Below are 17,866 nucleotides of genomic sequence, written 5' to 3'. Positions count from 1 at the left end.
GAAGTCCACTGGAGGTCAAAGGCATCCAGACCTCGGCCAGACACCCTCGAGAGGCGTCTCAAGTGACAGGGTAGGAGGCAAGGCATGCTCCTCTATGAGCTGGCCCAGCCAACTCAGGTCTGGGCATTCCCAGGCAAATCCGGGACACTTGCATTTCTGTCTGTTCCTACCTCCCTCCTCCTTACTGCAAACAAGAGACATGTTGCAGGTAAAAGACATAAGACTGACTTTTCCTTTCGGTTGCTCCTTCCGAGGGAAATGGGGCCCAATCTCCAGGACAACATACTGCAGAGCTGGGGTTTCCTCTGGGAGCCAGGGCTGGCCCTCCCCGGTAGTCCCAAGGCCTGGGAGCAGGCCCTGCACGGATGCTCCCATTTCTAAATCCTTCCTTTGACCCTGACTTCCCTCCAAGCTCCCCTCAGTTCTCGGCATTAAAGGGCTTTCTCTACCCAGCACGGCACCTCATTTTCTCCCTCTCATGTGCCTCCTCAGTGCCCAGTAATTACGGCCCTGACCCACCCTGCCCTGGCATCTGCGCTTCTGGGCATCACTTTTTTTTAAAAAATCTTTATTGTTTAAAGTATTACAGATGTTCCCCTTTTCCCCCATTGATCCCCTCCACCCCGCATCCACCCAGGAGCCTCCGGGCTTTCTCCACACTATTGTCTGTGCCCATGGGTCATACATACATGCATCTAAGTTCTCTGATTCTTCTCCCCCCAACCCCCACCCCCCCCTTCCCTCTGAGATCCCTCAGTCTGTTCCATGCTTCTATGTCTCTGGATCTATTTTGTTCATCGGTTTATTTTGTTCATTAAATTCCACATATAAGTGAGATCATGTGGTACTTGTCTTTCCCTGCCTGGCTTATTTCACTTTATAATACTCTCCAGGTCCCTCCATGCTGTCCCAAAGGGTAAGAGATCCTTCTTCTTTACAGCTGCATAGTATTCCATGGTGTGAATGTCCCACAGCTTTTCTATCCACTCATCTACTGATGGGCGCTTGGGCTGTTTCCAGGTCTTAGCTATTGTAAATTGCGCTGCTATGAACATAGGGGTGCATAAGTTCTTTGTGATTGGTGTTTCAGGTTCCTTAGGATATATTTCTAGGAGTGGAATCACTGGGTCAAATGGCAGTTCCATTTTTAATCTTTTGAAGAAACTCCATACTGCTTTCCATAGTGGCTGCCCCAGTCTGCATTCCCACCAGCAGTGTACTGGGGTTCCCCTTTCTCCACACCCTCACCAGCACTTGTTTGTTGATTTGTTGATGGCAGCCATTCTTTAATGAGGTGTGAGGTGACATCTCATTGTTGTTTAATTTGCATCTCCCTGACGATTAGCGATGTTGAGCATTTTTTCATATGTCTCTTGACCATCTGTATGTCCTCTTTGGAGAAGTGTCTATTCAGGTCCTTTGCCCATTTTTTTAATTGGATTGTTTGTCTTCCTTTTGTTAAGTTGTATGAGTTCCTTATCTATTTTGGAAATTAACCCCTTAACAGATGTATCATGGGCAAATACATTCTCCCATACAGTGGGCTCCCGTTTCATGTTGTTGATGGTTTCTTTTGCTGTGCAGAAGCTTTTTTCCTTCCACCCTGTCACCCCTCCAGAGACTATTTTCTTAGTCTCCCTCTTCACAGTGTTTCAGAACAATGGGAATCCCACCCAGCTGTCCCGATGCTCCAAGCTCCCTCTTCCTCTTTGATTCCAACCAGTTGGTTCCCTCTGCCGGGTGCAGCCTCTCCCTGCCCCTCCCCACTCTCCTGTCCACGCACCTGGAAAGACCCCTCCTCCACGGGTGCGGGCTGGGCACCCCTCCTTAGCAGCCGGCCTTCCTCCAGTCATCAAACATCAGACAGCGCTGCTGCTATTGCTTCCTGAATTACAGTCACTCTCACTGGACTGTGACCTTCCTGAGGTTGGGGATGGTGTCGCAGAGGTCAGCAGTAAACCTGTGTCCAACACAGAGCCCGGGACCTGGCAGATGTGCCCAGGGCTCTGCCAAAGCGCACATCTCAGACCTTTCTCCCTCCAAGCACACTGTCCATCATCACATTTCAGATTAACTCAGGAAAGCTCACTCCAAACCCTCCTTCCCCCCTCTAGCTCCATCTGTCCAACTATCCGCATTTCTGTTCACATGTGCTCACACAACTCCCAACCTCCTCTCACACCGACGCCATGTCCTTCCCGTCCAGACCACCCTGCTTTTCGCTGTGAATGACACAGTGCTGAGGTTCCAAATTACAGAACCACCACGAACGCTTCCTTTGTCTCGAGTGCTGCTATGTGGCAGGCATTTTACCTGTATTATCTCTTTTATTCTCACAACAATCCTTCAGAAGTGGGTCTTAGCATCCTGGCTTTACTGATGAGGAAACTGAGGCTCCAAGAAGCCAGTGACTTGCCCAAAGTCACGAGCACATAACAGACCGAGCTGGGATCAGAGGCAGATTCTGCCGGGCTATCTAAAGCCCTCGCTTCTCCCCTCCCCCCGCACACACTCCGTTCTCTCCATGGCTTTCTAAATTAATAACCCAACCAGCTTCCACGCCCAGTCGACTCCATCAGAAATGCCTCCTGTGGGGGCCCTCTGCCCGTGTGGACACTCAGGCCCCACGCAGACACACGCGGCAGGGCCGTGTGGTCACAGCGGCGGGGCTGGACGAGGCTCCTGCCTGTCTGCCTGGCGGTGTGACCTGGCCTCGTGCTCCCTCGTGAGCTGGGATGTGCTCCGAGCTGGGAACAGTGTCTTCGAGGCACTTTCCTTTTTCACCGGTTAGGTCAACCTCCAGCCCAGGTGAGGCTGACCCCTTTCCCCTGGGCGCCATGTGCACCCCGCTCACTCCTCCTCTTGGCCTCAGGCCAAACCCCTCTATATACCTGCTCGGATCCTATCCTGGGTTCCCAGCTCCCTTCCCTCAATTCAGCTCCTCACTTCCCCACTCAGCAGCAAATCCCCAGCAGGGGATCATGCAGATTCCAGGGCCCCGCTCCCAGAGTTCCCGGTCAGCAGGTCTCCAGTAAGGACCCGGGAATCTGCATTTTGATGAGTTCTGTGGGTCTTCACATAACACTTTCCTCTTCTTGCTCGAGGTCAGGACCGGTTCAGAAACAGACATGTGAAGCACACGGATGGAGGTCACCTGATCAGCAGGGTCCTGAGGAAGCTGAGGGAGTGTGCAGCTTTACATCTCCTGCCAAATGGACTTCCTAGTTAATACCCCACTCACGAGAGAGGCCAGCGATCGGCATGGGAAGGTGGCCATGGACCTCCCTGTCCCAAGTGACTGGGACACAGGTGGATTAATTTGCTATCAGCTCTCTTCCCTCCTCCTTGGCCAGCATCTGTGCCCACCTTCCCCTCAGTTTGCCCCTCCTTCCCAGAGTTGTGATCAAGTCCCCCAGGTTCTCACCCCTGCCTGCACAGGAACATCACGAAAACTATCAATGCCCAGATCCAAAGCAGAACCAATTACGCTAGGTGGGCGCGGGGGAGCCACCAGGGTGAGCAGCTCATCCAGGCTCACCCAGGATCGTCCTGGTTTTAATAAAGTCCCACATCCCAGAGAACCCCTCAATCCCGGGGACAACTGGAACAGTTCACCCTACTGCGCTCTAGCATTTGTAAATCTCTCCAGATGACTCTAATTTTTAGCCAAGCTTGCAAAACATGGGACTACATGCGGGTCAAGAGGTCCGCCTCCCCATCGGCCAACCCCCCAGGCATTCCCTGAAGCCTGAGCTCACCTGCCTTTGGTTTTCGTTTAGCTCAGGTTATGTCAACATGTGTCCCTAGACCAGCAGCGTCAACATCACCAGGGACAGCATTTTTTTAAAAAAAAAAAAGGTAGAGCCAATTCTAAATAACATTCTCTTCTCTCAGCTACAGATGGATCCTTTTTGAATCCTTACCAACAGGCATCCACATGTACTGACCCGAGAGAAGTGGGGATTAAGGATGAACTGTCTGTCAGACAGAAGCTTGGTGGTGAGGGTGGTGCGAGGCTGAGAGGCCAGTCCCCAGGGAGGTGCTCAGAGGGGGCTTGGTTTTGATTCAGAAGCAACAAACTGACCACCACTAATAATATGCTGGCTTGTTTCTGCCATCTCATTAAGTTCAACACTGACTCCATCTGTGGGGGCTCTGTGGGTCCATACATAACACTTTCCTCTTCTTGCTCAAGGTCAGGACCAGTTCAGAAACAGACACGTGAAGCACACGGATGGAGGTCACCTGATCAGCAGGGTCCTGATGAAGCTGAGGGAGTGTGTGGCTTTACATCTCCTGCCAAATGGACTTCCTAGTTAATACCCCACTCACGAGAGAGGCCAGCTCCCATCCCAGTGATGGGCACCGGGGGGGGGGGGTGGCCGTGGACCTCCCCATAGAAGCAGGCTCCTGACCTCACCACCCAGAGCTGGCCAGAGGCACCCGCCCTGCAGGTGGCAGATCCCAGAGAGAAGGAGGGAGTGTTGAAGTGTTGGCAGGCCCGGCTCATAGCTTCTTCCATAGTCACTGTTAGAGCCGCCTCGCCTCTTCCCGTGGGGGCGTGATGGGGAGGGAGAGGCCTGTGAGTGAGCAGCCAGGGTTCTCCACCCGATGCACAGCACAACCACTCAGGCCCTGATCCCACCCCCAGCGACGCTGACCTGGTCTGGAGAGGGAGCTGGCACTGAGAGTTTGTAAAAGTTCCCCAGGTGACACTAAGGTGCCATCGAGATCAAGTAACCACTCTTGGGAGAGCCTCTCCTGGAAACACAGACCCAGGATGTTCCTCTGTAAGGCTGGGGTTGCACCTATTCCACAACCAGGGAGTCAGGCAGATCTGAGTTCGAGCCGAGGCTTTGCCACCACCTAGCAGGGGGGCCTTGCCTGGCTCACTCAACGTCTCTGAGGCTCAGTTGCTTCATTTGTCAAGTAGGAGTCACAGAGGTAATGAGCTCATGAGTTTCTTGCGAGATGAACGAAGACATGAAAAGCGCCCGGCGTGGTGCATGGTGCACAGTAGGGAGGGGAGAAGTTGTAGGTGTTGGTTATTATTTGTAGACGTTGTTATTTAGGGAAGGCTTCTTTGCAAAGACTGGGAGGAGGTTTTGGAAACAGGCAAGAACACAAGAGGAGAGTGAGCCAAGTACTGCAGGATGCGGAGAGGGGAGCCAGTGCACAGATGTGGGGACAACTGGATTGTGTGCGGGGGGGTGGAGGGTGTCTGCTGCAGATCTGGCTGAGAGAGGGGCTGCGATTCAGTCACCCGAGACAGAGCTGCCTTCTCTCCAAACTCCCAGTTTGCTTCCCCTCCTCCCCTTCTCCCTGGGCCACTCTCCACATGCCTCTGTCCAGACTCATTTGTTAGAACTGCCCCCCCCCCGCCACACCTCCACCCCTGCTCTAGGGACTCAAGGAATCTTAGCAATGTGTCCAACTCTAAGTGCTGGAGGAAAAGCAGCAAAATAAAAGCAAAAAGCCTCCGTCTAGGCCTGTGAGTGCGTATGACTCCCCAGTCTTCCTCTCCCACAGTGATGGCCATTCTCAGCCAGCATCCGGTTAGAAGTATCCACACCAAGAGAGGCACCAACAGCCTGCCCCCCGACCCAACCATTGGCAAAGCCCCCTTTGCCAATGCCTGTCCCTTCCCTCTGTCGTAACTGGACTCAACACCGATCTCCCAAGTCGCCCCCGATGAACTGCGCTAGGCTGCCAGGGGGCCTTGCTCCGCAGGCGCAGCCGTTCATTCATCTACTCACCCCTCAAATGCTCGCTGAGCGTCTGTTCTGCGAGCCGGCACCTGCAGGCGGCAGCCGGCCTCCCGCAGGCTGAGGCAGACAGCAGCTGATTGGAGGCTCACGCGGTCCTAAGGGGAAATGGGGCCCCTTCTCACGCTCTTCAAGTGTTCTCCTTTCTAACATGGGAAGAGACCTGCCAGGCACTGGTGAGATGTGGCCAAATCCTCCTCCTGTTTTGCACGCACAAAACACTTCGAAGAAAGCACACCCATGTCAGGTGTGGATAACACCCTTCACGTTGCTTTCTGTCCCGCAGACTTGAGACACTTGCCTGAGCCTCGAGTGCATGTTGCATGTTGTCTTCTGTAAAACCTGACGCCTAAGCCTGGCATCTTAGCTTACTGACCATCCTAACTAACACTGACCTGCTTGGATGTGCCGAGCACTGGAGATGCAGAGGGGACTAAGATATACTCCTGAGCACCTAGAAGTCACAGTCTCGTGGGAGAGCCGAGCACATAGTCACACACAACATGGAAAGCAAACAGGTTAAGACTCGATGTGAGTAGGAAGAGGCGTCCGATACAGCCTGGCTGTTGGCAAGCAGGGCACAGGGAAGGCTTTCTGAAGGAGGCAACTCCAGAGCTCAGTCTTACAAAAGAGAAGCAGTAAGTCTAAAATCAATCCTGTGCATTGGCTTGATTCCTGGCATTTCAGGTCAACTAAATCACTTCTCACCGACTCTGCTCCCTTCCCTGCCCCTCCATCGCAGAATGCCCAGGTCATCGGGACGTGTGGCAAAATTAATCCATGTGCACATGGTGTGACTGGGTGTAGATTTCCAACCCCTCATTTTATTTAGTTAATATTGTAACACCAAAAACATGATCCTAATTATGTAATAAAAGCTAAAAATATAAAGCAAGAATTTAGACCCCCTGGCTATTTTTAGGTGGTGACCGGATACCCCCTTAGCCTTTCAACTCCAGAGCAACTGAAGACCAGAGCTGAGTTTTCAAATGTTGCACCATGGTCCTTAACAGCTGGAGAGCAGCTCCTGGCAGACAGAGAAGGGCAGGGCTTGGGCCCGCTGGAGAGCGCGAGGCAGGGCCGTGCCAGGCTCTGCGGAGAGGCGTGCCGGCGGCGGGTCCCAGGCAGAAGGAGCCTGTCACACCACACTCCTTGTCAAGCAAGTCATCCGAACAGCTACGAAAATCACTGTTCGTGTCAAGATTGCACGAGACCAGAAGATGTAGGCCTTCGCGTACACGTGGGTGGGAGAGGATTTGGAGACCAACAGCCCCTTGCTGACACGGAGCGAGATTTCCTGGGTGTGAGGGGTCTGCCCTGATTTTGACCCCTGGGTGAGTCCACTGAAGCCAATCCCCTTCACACATTATTCAAGGGGCCACATTTTATGCCACTGAGTGGAAGCCAAAGCACGCGCACCCCAAGGCTCCTTTCTGAGAGGCAGCGAACGCCTCAGGAGTGGGATGAGGTCAAGAATGGAGAATTTTTAGCTTCGAAACTGGGCTCTGCCACTAACTATCTGCAAGACTTTGGGAAAGTTACTTCACTTCTTTTAGTCTTTCCTTCTTCCTTGGTAAATGGAGACAGTGACAGGACACACCTCACACTGTAGCCCTGAGAAGTGACAATGCAGGGATAATGCTACATAGTGTTTGATGTCCGGTACAGAGCATTTTACAAGAAAAATATTTAAAGTATTTCCCAATACATTTTGCCTCTGGGAAATCCAGATGTTTATGCTTTTGCCTTCTTTTCTCCAGTGCCCTCCTAATGTAAGAGATAAGCTGTGATCTATTTTCCCTGGGCAAAGAAGCCCCCAGAACAAAACGGTCCATAGAACAGGGAACAGCTGCATTTTCTCTAGACAGGACAAGGGAACAGAAAACCTGTCCAGGACTAGAAGAAAGAGGAAGTAAGTGGTCAGGACTTCATTCCCTTCCCCACCTGTAGGGCAAGGGGGGACATCACTAGAAACAGCCAAATGACTTGGAGAGTCCTAGAACAGGGACACACACCTGGGAAAAAGCCACCCCCTTTGGAGAAGCCTGGCCTTCAGCCGGGCTCACAGCAACACGGCTGTGAGGGGGGCAGGTGACTTCCTCAGAGAAGTCACCTGGGGGCTACCCTCAAGCCCACCCATCTAGAGCCCTCACATCCAGGCCACAGCTGGACACTCGGGCTCTCCAGAGGCAGGTGGGTGACCCAGGAGGGCCAGGGGGCCTGAGGAAGCCACAGGCTTCAGCAGCCGGTGCCAGGGCTCCCCTCAAAAGCGCCAGAGACAGGACAGACCTCGCCCCTAAGTGGATTTCAGCACAGGGCCCAAGAAGCAGAGGGAACTCAGCGCACATCAGAGATCAGCAGGGACCCCAGGGCTCCAAGGCCCTCTTGGTAGCCTGGATAATACTGGGGGTTCCTGGCCACCAGCCCACATGGGCAGGAGGGCCACAGGGAGGTGATGCCCTCACAGAGTCTGCATTGTGACTTGACTGGACCGTGGTCCAAAACCACTGTCTCATCAGAAGAGACTAAAGCACCTTCATTTATCAAGCTGAGGTTTTTATTGCAGGTTATCAATTATAGGAGACAATAACTTTCTTCTGCATATGTGAGTTGTAATATGTACATTTCCACCATCCATTTCAGTAAGTCTTCCATAAATATTAGCTGTTATCATCACTACCACCACCATCACCATCATCATCACTAAGTAGATTATTCTCAGATTGCCACACAGGGAGGGACAGAGCAAGAAATAGTCTTACTTGTCCCAGATCTGAGTCCTGGGAGGGCTCAGGAAGGCTGGTGGGGAAGGCGGGGAGGGGAGGAGAGAGATGCAGCCTTTGGGACTCACCTGAGTTTTACTCTCACCTATTTGTACTCTCTGCAAACCTAGTCAAGCCCTCCCCTTTCATCTGGGTTTATCTCTAACTCTTCTGCCAATTCCTCTGCCCTTTCCTCACCAAGGGGGCTTCAAGGAGGGAGCGCCAGTTCCCCTGCCCCCAGGGGGCTGCAGAGGAGACAGTGCCAGTTCACCTGCCCCCAAGCTCCTGCCTGGCCTGCTCAGGTGGGGTCCTGGCAGTAAGCACAGTGGTTAAGAGCCAGAACTGGGGAGTGAGACCACCTGCGTGAGGATCCCAGCACTGCTTCTCATCTGCTGTCTTCTTTGGCAAGTTACTTTACCTCCCTGTGCCTCAGGTTCTCCATATGAAAATGAGATCAATAATAGTAATCTGCCTCATAAGGTACCTGTGGGGATTAAATGAGTGGTTCAGGTACAGTGATCGGGGAGTGCCTGGCCCCTAGTGAGCACTGTGTAAGTGTCCATAACTGCACACCTCTCAGTGACGTCTTCCGTGATTACTTAAAACCACCTTCTCCCCACACCGTCTACCTTCCTCCTCCCTCCCATTCCCACATAGACTTATCACCATGAGATGCTACATACTTTACTTTTTATGTCACCTTTCTCTCCCACTAGAATGTAAGCTCCATGAGACAATGTGTCCATCATTCACAGCTATATCCACAGTGCCTAGAATCACGGCCTCGAACATAGTAGACCCTTGTAATAAAGAATAAATACAGGAAACTTTACTCACCAACTGTATAAATTTAAGTAGATTATGTAACTTCGTGTGCCTCAGTTTCCTGATCTGGAAAATGGGGTGGTGCCCACGTTCTCAAGATTGATGTGAGGATTAAATGAGACAGCCCTTGGTGTGTGGTCGATGAATGCTGGCTGATCCAGAGTCACCAGGCTGGGCCTGACTCAGGCAGGGCCTGCAATGGTTAATCCCTGGCACTACCCCCCGCCCCCCCCCCCCCCCATGCAAGGCAAGGCTGGGTTGCAGGGCCCCTGGCAGCTGTCCAGGTGGAGGACAAATGTCAGAGGTGGGTGCCTGACCTCATACGGGGTCTTGGCCCGGGCAGCTGGAATCTCTCCCCACCCCTCTCCTGCTGAGAGGCGCAGCCTGGGCCTGGAGCACTTGGGAGCTAGTGCAGGAGCTGAGCGGTGGGAACCTCCACCCGCCTGGGTCCCACGCCACATCCTGGCCTTGGGGGAGGTGGGCCCAAAGCCTGGACTTGCTTCCCAGCCATTCCCAGGCGGCCTGCTCTCCTGCTGGCCCAGCTGGGCTGGCTGAGCCCGAGGGCTACAGGGACAGGACTGTCCCTTAGCATGGAGTTGCCCTCACCCACAAACAGGAAGGCGCAGGCCTTGGCACAGGAGGGTCTGCACTCTGAGCCCAGCTCTGTCAGCCTGAAGCCCACCGCCCTCCCAGCCTGGGTGAGGGGGCACATTCAAAGGCAAATGAGACTCCTGAAGCCAGGTCCTCAGAGGACGCCAGGAGAACTGACTCCAATGATGACCACCTCCCATTTCTGATTTCTCACAGCTCTTCGGTTTCCCAGCCACTTCCCCAAGAGCCCATCCCTCCCTCCATGACCGCCCCAGGAAGAGACAGAAAGACAGACGCACCATGAATGGGAAAGATGAATAAATGAAGCCCGGCCTTGCCCCGGCAGATTGACTCTTCCCACAGTGGTGCGTGGAGCCTCAGTCTGGGCCAGGCACGCACGCCAATGCGACCGTTAATAAAGCCCAGGCCTGATGGAAACATCCTCGGGCGGGGGAGGGGGACGGCTGGGGAGCTGGTCAAGGAGCCCAGGGAGGGGCAGAGCTGCCCAGGGCACGATGATCCCCCTCACCACGGGCCGGGTCAGGGCCGCTCTGGGGCACACTGGCCTGAGCTGCCATCCTCTCGGTGCTCAGGGACTCTCCCTAGGAGGTGAGCCCTCCGAGGGGAGGAACGTGGTCAGTCTGCAGCCCCTGAGCTGGAACAGAAGCGGACACACGTGGGAGGCGCTCGGCAAACGTGCCTGACCGCACCGTGGGCGAATGCGCTCCCCGAGGCTGAGGCCCCGCGGCCCCGAGGGCCCCTTGCTCTCCTCGGATCGCACTGGCGCTCACGAACATGTTAGTGCCCAGCTTCCCCTTGCTGAGTATAAACAGCTTCACACGTTATAACTCTCCACCTGGGGCCAGACCAGGCGTCTCCTCAGCCTCCAACACAGGCGTCCTTTGCGGGAATAAACAGCGGGGCTCTGTCTGTCCCCCAAAGTGCCGCCAGCCCCCCGCACACAGCCATACTCCTTCCCTCAGCCTGGGCAGGGCCGCGAGAGTCCGGCACGTTCTTAGGGCTTGGTGTTAAGGACAGGACGCCGCTGCCCCTCACAGCCAGTCCTGGGCACACGCTGAGCCCACCCGCACGGCTCCGCAGCCCCATGGGGCACACGCACAAGGAGGGGGCGCCCTCGGAGTGCTCTGGGGGGACACCACCGTGAAACTGGCCCTGGGAGGCGCTGGGTAAATGACGCGACCACTAGCCGGGCTTGCTTCCTTCTCAGTGGGAGATTAGCAAGCACAGGTTCCCCTGGGTTGGTGGCATGCATTCATGTATTCACTCACTGAGCCAATATTTAATACAGACCTACTGTGTGCTAGGCCCTACCTCTGGAACGCACGCGGAGCCCTCAGATCCCTGTGTTCGGGGAGTCCCTGTGTGCGAGTGAGCAGAGTGTTGGTTTCTCCGCTGTGCTGAGGGCTGCAGAGGGGCAGGTCTGGGGGGGGGGCGGGGGGGCTCACCTTCCTGACACTGGGGGCGGATGGGTGGAAGAGGGGCTGGAGAAACTATCAGAAGTGGCTGTGTTTGGACTGAGCTCAGACAGATGGAAGGTGCACAGACTGAGGCTGGGCACGCAGGGTGGGCTTGGGCTTGCCCAATGCAGCAGCTCCAACCCAAGAAATAACCCAGGGCTCGGTCAGCAAGGGGACCACCCTGGGATCTGAAAGTAGGTTTGGGATTTCCCAGATTCCCCTTCGGCCCATTTAGAGAATCCACTCTCAGACCAAGGAGGTCAAAGGGAAGCATACTTCACAGAGATGGAGGTCCATCCCTCAAGTCCACAGGCACAGGGGAGCCTCCGTGGACCCCACTGGGAGAGCCAAGGTGTGAGGGCCGCTGTTCTCTGGGGCAAGTGAGCACCACCCCACAGCTCAGAGGAAAAATCTGACTGCGAAACGCTCCCTTCTCCACTCCTGGGTGGCTGCGCCCCCACCCTCTGCCTGTGTGTGAATGAACTCAGTCCTCTCTCTGCCTGCCCTGCAGGATGTGGAGAGCAGAAGTGACTGTCCTTATAGGGGACAAAACTGAGGCTTGAGAAGCAAGGCCATGACCCCAGGGCCCAAGCACACTCACCACAGACCATGTCTCGAGCTCCACCCTTGAACCCTCAGCACAGAGCTCTTCCTCCCCAACAGAGAACAAACCCTGCTTTGGTGCTTGGTTTCCCCTTACATAGTTTCTACTAAAGATATGTATATAGTAAAATCAACAACTACAAAAATGTAATACGAAAAATACTCTACAAAAATCTTGGCCGAGATTTATTAGTGAAAGGTCCCTACGTACTGAGTCCTGCCAGGGCCCAAGCTACACACCCTCTCTCTGATGATGATGATGTTCCCTAATAGTTCAGAAACACATTCACAACCTCTCCTGGTCTTCACTTCACATATTCTACTTGAAGCCTGGAGATACTTAGAAATCCTGTTTTAAAAGAGAAAAGTGCTCCCAGCGGTCAGTCCATAGGTTCTGAGCTGCCGAGCTGAAGTTACAGACTCCCGTGACTGCGCATGGGATCATCACTATTTGCCTTCCATTACCATGCCTGTCCGTGGTCCACACCCGACTTTTATGTATACTCCCCTTGAGTTTTGTGTGCAGATGTTCCTAAGACGAAGTGAGAAAAATGAGCAGCAGAAGCAAAAGCAAGGGACTTGGGGATTTTAGGAGGATCAGGTGGCATTTGGGATACGTTTTCCAGGAAAGAAGCGCTATTGGTCATACCAGCTACACTACTCAAGGGTTCTGTTGAAAATGCAGAGAGAGGGAGAGAGAAGATTCAAGATTCCGCAAAGAGCCCAATGACATCTCGCCTGCTGCAGAGCCAGCACCACAGGGATGCTCACCTTCTGAGGCCTGCTTTCCTTTCCGAGAATGGCCCCGCTCCTGGCAGAATGCGGCTCTGTGCTGTGAGTGATGGGGACGCGGCGGTGATATATAGAAGGCAGGAAGCTCTGAGATTCCCAGGGGGATAAGGGGAGGGCTCTCCAAAGTCAAAAAATATCTGCCACCAACTGCCAGTTGTTTGGACTTGTTACACCAGATGCGGAGAACTGGCCCCATAACCACTTCCTCCCCAGGCCTCGCCTCCCCCCGCTGGGCAGAGCTAATCACGGCTTTGTTACGTCTCCCCAGTATCTTCAAAGGCAGCTAGATACGGGGCCAGCAGGCAGAAGCTGGACCAAGATAGGTGTCTGATGGGGAAGGAAACTAGGTTCCCCTGAGCCAGGCCTGGTATATGCCTTATCCAATATTTACCAACACCTATGCCTTTGGGACACATATAAAATGTGAGCTTCCTTCCCACTTCCTATTGGAAACTGGAGGTTTTCAAAGGCCAAATCATTTGTCTTGGACCAGAGAGCAGTCGTAGAGCAGGACTGGATTTCTCTCCTACCGCATTCTGCCCAAGAGGTGCCAGGACCACTGTGTGCGGTGTTCAGGATGTGACCTGCAAGAGGAGCCCACTACCAAGGGGATGCTCGAAGCCACCCTGCCCGCAGGGCATGCACACCTGGGAGGAAATGCACCGGCCAGACATTCAAACAGCACCTGTGTGCACCTGTGCTCCTGCAACTCCCAGAGGCCCAGTTCCCACCTGCCCAATGACACCATGCCGGGCACTGTTGTTGGCGGAGTCCCAGCATCTTCTCCCAGGCTCCACAGGGAGAGCGTGGGCAGGGGACACAGTGGCTGGGCTGCTTGGACAGCAACATGGTACCTACTATTCCCTGAAGGAGTAACACCCTTCTCAAATCTGCACCGAGGCTCTGCAGGGGTGAGCAGCATCCCTGACCGGGCTCCTCCTTGGCAGGCAGCCCAGGCCCCACCTGAAGCCATCCCCACGCCACCTCTCACTGTCCTCAGTGGCCAGGGAGTTAGAATCGCCTGGTTTCCAAGAAGCAGGCTGGCAAAGCCAAGCGCCCTGCATCCCGCTCTCCGATTCTCACCCAGCTGACCGCACTCCGCCTCCCACCTGTTCAGAAAATGCCCTGGAAGGGAAGGAGCAGAAATTCATGCTCTGGCCCCGCCTGGAGGTGGCTTCCTGCGATCCGACTTCCTCCAGAAGACAACGTGATCCTCTCCGGCTCCCAGTCCCCCCTCCCAGCTCGTCCTGCACAGATGCCGGGAGGCAGCTCCCGCATGCTGACGCGAAGCCTCTGTCCTGAATCTGCAAGACCTTCTCTGTCAGGGATGGGGGGGCTTGTTTTCTTAATTCACTGAAAATGCTAACACGGGAGCCCAGGAGCTGGCAGGGGTCTGGCCTTTGGCAGCGGCTAGGGGAAATTCTTGCTTTGAAACCTGGATCTCTGAGCTCCCTTCAAGCCCTGAGCGGGGTGTCCAAACAAGCAGGGCACCGGGTCACGATCACAGATCACGGGCAGGCTCAGGCTACGGGGCCAGTGATGGATTTAGCTACAAGGACGCTTCAAGGCCAGGCACCTGACAAGACCTTGATTTCCCAGAATGGCTCAGCTAGACCCTGAGAGCCGCTTGCTGCAGTGGGGACTGGGCCGGGGGGCCAGTCCTGGTGTCTGTGCCAACACCACCTCCTGAGGGCCTCCTGCCCGGCAGGCTGGCGCTGGGCGTGGGGAGGCGGCAGAGATGGCCAAGTCCTGTTGACCCCTGCCCTTGAGGAGATGGGTTAGAAGCGAACCACTGAACTGTAGCACATGAAGGGTCACTGCGGAGGCAAGTAGTAAGCGACACTCACAGAGGAGAGGGAAGCCCACTGTTGGCAAGGGCTGAGGAATGACGGGTCCTGGCAGGACACGGAGAGGCAGCACCTAACGTGGACAGGGAGTCAGGGTCTCCCGAGTAGAGGGATGGTGAGGGGGAGCAGGGGGCGTGCTGGGCAAAGGGGACAGCACAGCCAGGACCAGGAGGCGTGGAGGAGAGATGTTCAAAGAGGGCAGGGGGCGGGGGGAGGAGAGCGGGGCTTTCGGAGGCACGAGAGGGGCTTGGTACAGAAGATGCACGGAGATGCAGGAGGGGCGGGCCCGTCATGTTAAGGAGTCCAGCAGGCCAGGCCCTGGGGACCTAGCCTTTCCCCGCAGAGGCTAACTGCATCCGGGTCACGGCTGCCAAATCTGGCCCCCTGCCAGAGGGCGTAACTATAGTTTCGCTGGAGCACAGCCACGCCCACCATTTGCCCATTGCCTAGAGCTCCTCTTGAGTTGAGTGGCAAGACTGTGTGGTCCCCACAGCCCACATAGTAACTCAGGACCTTTACAGAAAACATTTCCCGACTCTCAACGTAGAAGATGCACAGGAGTGGAGAGGGGTCTGGGGGAAGAAAGGCCAGGATGACGGCGCAGGCTCCAGGTGAGGGACAGTGACCAGAAAGTGCAGATGCACTGGAGCAGTACTCAAAGGTAGGTGTGACCACAAGGTGCCTCATGCAAGACCCAAACCTCAGCAGGAGGAGAGCGACAGGAGGTAGCAGGAGGTGGGAGAGGAAGAACAGGAGGTCTGGGTCCTGGGTCTCCTGTCTCCAGTCGCCTGCACTGGGGGGACATCCGACCCACACAGGGTGCTGTCACCTTGCACCAGGCAAGGCAGGCTTGGTGTACCAGCATGCCCTGGGGTGGTGAGGCCTGAGGCAGAGCCACAGTTCCTTACGTCAGGGATCCCACTGCAGCCTCCTCGCCTAACAGCTGGGCACAGGGAGACGCCAGAAGTTCTGGAGTGACTGGAGGGAGAACACCCCTCACTGAGAGGATGTCACATGGTGCTCCTGGGAGGCCCTCGCACCCCCTTCCCAGCCTCAGCACAAGCTGTCCCAGCTGTAAAGGCCCAGAGAGGAGGAACCGTTTGTTGGGGGTCCGAGATGCTGTGTCGGAAGTGGGGCTCCCAGCTCCTGATTTAGGGGCTTGCAGGTTCCTCTCTGAGTCTCTGGACTGGGTCCATCCTGATCTCGGAGGACCAGAGGCTGGGCAATGTGAACATAAAAGCTGCTTCACCCCAGCTGAGTTCAGGTCATTCTGAGAAGAGGGGCACGTAGGGCTGTGTTTTCCTGGGGGACCCATCCTGCACCTCGCTCCTTGCAGCAGAACCAGTGTAGCCTTTCTTAGCCTTCGGTACACGGGGCCTTCCAAGCAGACAATGTGGAACCCAGTTTAAGAAACAAAACATTAAAAGCTAAACACTATCATTTTAGGAAACCACTTGGTGCCAACTTGCACGGAAACAGAAACTCAGGGACTAAAATCCATGCCAGCGGTACACTGTATGGTGGCCATTCAGATGATTCAGAATGAATGCGTTCAATTTTCATATTATTATTAAAAGGAAACATTTCTTAAGAAAAAGAATATTCTCAAGCAGAGTTCTTAACGCACTCCCCCCGCCCCAGGGTCTCTGGCCCGTTTGAAAGACTGCATGGGGTTGAGGACCCAGCTGCAGAATTAGATCGGCCTTAAGCCTATGCCCAGCCATGTCCTCAGAGCCCACCAGAATGGCTGGCACAGAGTAGGCCATTAGCTCCACTTTGCCGAACAAACAAATGAATAAATGGTTGACTGAATGGAGAAGTTCAAGCCTGGTTCTGCAATTTACCAGCTCCGTGTCCTCTGGCAAGGTCCTTAACCTCTCTGAACCTCAGTTTCTTCATCTCTAAACTCTCCAAAAGTATTCACAACTCAAAGAACTACTGTGAGAATTAAATGAGATGGCATCCATTAAGGCCTTGGCACAGTGGCACATGCAAGGTGCAGAACAAATGGTAGCTATTACTGTCACTTTTCAAACATGACTTGAAGCCCACAGCAAAAACATCTTTCCAGATCTTCATGCCCTTGCGATTCCACCACATAAACCCCAGCACAGAGCCCAGCACCAGGGAGCACAGGAAAGAGCTACTGCAGGAGAACTTGGCAGAGAGCTTCATGGCCTCAGGTAAACGCAGACGCTGAGGCCGCTCCTGTCTCCTGCCTCCTCCGTGGGAGACCACCCCTCACGCACAGACCCCAGCCCTCCAAACTGCACCTGGGCATTCCAGCCAGGGAGCTCACCTGTGCACATGCTACAGAATACGGGGCTGGGGACATTTGCTCTGCAGAGGGTGAGGGTGAGGGTGAGGGTGAGGGTGAGGGTGAGGGTGAGGGTGAGGGTGAGGGTGAGGGTGAGGGTGCCAGCCCAGCCACATTTCGCCCGCTGCACAGACCTCTCCCCACTCCTTCTCACGCTGAGCTGGGGGCAGCGCGGGTCTCCCCCCAGGGCACCGTTCCCAGGCTCAGGAACAACAAGCTCCCCATTCTTCCCTGCCCTTGGCAGACCTGCCTCCTCCCACCATGGCACTGCCCACTGTTCCTCCCAGGCAGCTGCCCCAGTCCAAGGGGCCAGCACAGACCTCTGCGGGGCCTGGAGAAAAAGCCCAGGGCCTGGTCTGTCCCCTCACACCAAGGAGGAAAAGGAATTGGCTTGAGTCCCCTGCTGAGACAGAACTGAAGGGTCACTCACTTCACCCGCAGGCCCTAAATGTCACTGGGCGGCAGACATCTTCTCATAAAGCTCTCACCGACCACACTCTGTTTTCTCCAAATGAGAGAGGATCGGATATCTGCCTCTCCCTGAGCTGCACCCCTCAGGCCAGGCTCCAGATATTTCCAGAAGTCAAAGCTCAGCTCCCTGCCTCAAGGGTGACAACCACTGGGAGGAGGGGCCCGGGGTATATACACAAGTCTCGCTACCCCCTGGGAGTCCCAACCCCACCTCTTCCTCTCCACACTTGCCCATCAGACTCCAAAAGAAATGTTGCCATTGGCAACAGCATGGCTGGACCTAGAGGGTTTTATGCTAAGTGAAATAAGTGACAAAGAAAGACAAATGCCATATAATTTCACTTATATGTGAAATCTAAACAAAACACACATACAAACAAAACAAAAAAGGAACAGACCCATAGAACAAACTGAT

The 17,866-nt window shown here is 54.7% G+C and overlaps 1 protein-coding gene across 1 annotated transcript in view; it reads right to left on the bottom strand.

The window, feature by feature from the left end:
- Positions 1-17,866, bottom strand: part of DAAM2 (dishevelled associated activator of morphogenesis 2) — a 101,985-nt gene that overhangs the window by 57,215 nt on the left and 26,904 nt on the right. The window lies entirely within an intron of this gene.

Source organism: Miniopterus natalensis, chromosome 5, assembly GCF_054644295.1.
Source record: "Miniopterus natalensis isolate mMinNat1 chromosome 5, mMinNat1.hap1, whole genome shotgun sequence".
Classification (NCBI taxonomy): domain Eukaryota; kingdom Metazoa; phylum Chordata; class Mammalia; order Chiroptera; family Miniopteridae; genus Miniopterus; species Miniopterus natalensis.
Note: the sequence above shows the minus strand (reverse complement) of the source record. Positions and strands in the feature narration are given on the sequence as shown.